This window comes from Helianthus annuus, chromosome 4, assembly GCF_002127325.2.
Source record: "Helianthus annuus cultivar XRQ/B chromosome 4, HanXRQr2.0-SUNRISE, whole genome shotgun sequence".
Taxonomy (NCBI): domain Eukaryota; kingdom Viridiplantae; phylum Streptophyta; class Magnoliopsida; order Asterales; family Asteraceae; genus Helianthus; species Helianthus annuus.
The window spans coordinates 128,442,358-128,445,618 of NC_035436.2; positions in this window are offsets into that span (position 1 = coordinate 128,442,358).

A 3,261-nucleotide genomic window follows, 5' to 3' on the forward strand; every position below is an offset into this window, starting at 1 on the left:
AATTCTACAAGAGTCTGACATTCTCATTCCTGCATTACATTCCAATCTCAAGCACATCATTAGTAACGTCGATACTCAAACGTATTAAAACCATGTATACATGCATACCTGTCCCATTCTTTTCATAGGCAATAAATCCTACTTCGTGCATTCGTATATTCATACGTCTAATCATACGCACCTACATATCTACACATCTACTTACCTATATACATAACTACATGCTTACATCATGTCTACACATACTTACTTACATTCAATTCTTGATTAACTTATTCGCATTCACTTATCATACTCGTACATTAATTATGGAGTGCTTAGACTTGGATTTATGATCCAAAAACATTAAGGAAACATTCAAAATTATGTTTGGGAGGCCCGTCGTAGACCACGGTTAATATACCGAAGCTTACGGTACACAAAATAACTTAATTAACAAATTTCAGCATTTTAAACATGTGGAGGCCGTCGGCGACGTCCCTATAGGGCGTCGGCAACGGCTATTAGTTTTTCGCGTAGCCAGAAACCTCCGTAGACAGGAAAATTAGGCGTCGGAGAAAACTGAAAATGCACAAGGCGTCGGCGACGGCCCATAGGGGCGTCGGCGACGGCCTCTAGTTTTGCCATTTTTCTGCTGTGTTGTTTTCGGCGTTCGCACGCACAAAAACTTGCATAGCTTTTAAACCGTTTACCCGATTAACCTCCCGTTTCTTCCTACATGATTGTAAACTAACATTCTATTGTGTGAACTTAAAATCCAACATCCGGGTTAAGGAAATTCTTAACTTATACATTTTCGGCTTATTATTCATTACGAATTATTCGACCCGTCATGCATTTATCAACAACTCATATGTTTACACTTAAGGCTCACATAATGTTAATGTTATAACACCTTACACTAACCGGGCACATGAAATACTATCGACATTGCTTGTACAAACGTTCCGTGCTAAAGTATACCTTCACTTTGACTCATTATCCTAAGTCCCCATTCTCGGTTGGTGCACTTATGTGCAATTTTACCCATTACCTGATTACATACCGTAGCCATTACTTAGACATTATTCGTCATATCATTACAACTTTATATTGTCCCATTCGGTCTACTATGCTAAAATTACCAATTTCATACGACCAAAACCATATGAAACTTCAAACATCATCATGCTTAATCAACTAACGCTACTTTACTTAAATAAAATAAGAAGTGATTACAGAAATCACTTACCTCGTGCGTCCGAGTTCATGCATAGCTTCCGTATTTAGCTTTGACCCATTGCCCTTCCATGCTCGTGTCCATGTTGACATGGCTCCTACGCTTTCTGGTTATCATCAACACATTCTTGTTAGCATACATCATTGTACTTGATAAGGAGCACACATTTGCATAATTTCATATTCAACTTGCATTGATCATTCATTAACATGTATAGCTTATTTCACTGAAAATATGCTGTTTGGGGACGTCCGTTTACTATACTTACGAGCTTGCAAAAATTACAATATTTTTATGAGACGTGCCCCTCGGAGGGGTTATCCTTGTGTTAAATTTTTAGAGTCCAAATCTCTACCAAAAATTTATAAAAATTCATTTACTATGCTGCAATCAGATTCGTCACTTCTGACTGCAGCTTACGGAAAAATTCATTAAAAATTCCTCGTTTATCCGATTGACGAAATTTCAACTGGCGATTCTTCGAATCGCTTAAAACTATCTACAATAACAATTTGAGACCATAACTAAATTACTAAATTGAGTTATGACATTCGTAATGGGCTGCAAATTCTGCCAGAAAACACAGCTTGAACCGTTGATACGGAAAAATTCATAAAACGCTCAATTTTCGTCGAACAAATGCGATTCCAGTGGGATTTTAAAGATATTTCCTGGAATTACCTTTTAGACTCAAGAAACACACGTTTTTATCACGTTTTGTTCAGGTTACAGCCAATACAAGTCGGCTGTAAATTCTGATCAGGAGCTGTTTGAATTCAGCTTTCAATTTAAGCATGTTCTTGACATCATAACACTAATTTTTAACAATCAAAACCCTAAAAATATCTCATACATGAATTTAATATCAATAAAAATCTGAATCTACTTGAGCTAAGAATGATTTTAACATATACTTGTCTAGGGTTTACTCCTAGACACTACTATGTTCCTATTTCATCCATATAACAATCATGCATCAAAAATTTCTAAATTCTCTAAGTTCATCAGAATTTCAAGTAGAGATTTTTTTATCAAATTTCACATACCTTATGACCCCCTTGCAATGGAGATCACCGATCTAGGCTCGGATTTCGTTTTGGAATTGATCTTGACCTTCAATTTGTGAAATTTTGGGTGAGTTAGGGTTTTGGAGAAACCTGATCGCCCCCCTCTACGTTCTGGTCGATCCACACACCAGTGTGTGTGTTGGATTTTTATTTTATTTGTGTTTAATAAAACTTGTTTCATACTTGGCACTTTTAACCCTCCTACTTTCATGAGGTTTTTATTTTGGGTGTTTCTAACACTCTAATTTATTATCACTAAACTCTTATCTAACTAGGTTAGTTTTATCACTAGTTAGTTTATCTCGTTAATATCAAGGTCGGATTTATAATAAAAGGATTTATGTTTTAGGGTGTTATATACACCCCGTTACCTCGGGTCTTTTATAAGCTTTATTTCCTCCAAAGCTTTGATTCACTTTTTATTTAATATTAGGCTTACTTATTTAGATCCTAATATTTACTGGGTTTATTTTTATCACTACCGTATTTTACCCGTTTATTTTCGGTTACTTTATTATAATTAATAAACCCGTTTTTGGGGTGTTACAAGTCTACCCCCCTTAAAGAAGGTTTCGTCCCCGAAACCTCTTTCATTCCTTCTATAACCCGTCTAGTCTTACTCTTCGTTCGTTTATTCATTCAGGTTACATTGGACGACTTACATAAGTATGTTGTGAGGAATTGACGTTTGTGACACATCCCATATTCCATAACTAACATCCTTTCTAGGTTCCTTCATGTCCCTATGTGAAGTGAGCGTATGATAGTACGCATTACCGTAAACATCCAAGCATCAACATTCTAACATAACTATCATTTTTAAATCTCATTATCCGTACTTGTTATGAGGATCAATCGTTAATCTACTTTTCTACCGCCACTTGAACTACTTACAACCTTATGTCTAACCTTTTATTTAATCTTTCACATTACTTCCTTATACTAAACCGGCATGTTGTGCAAAGAGCAACATAT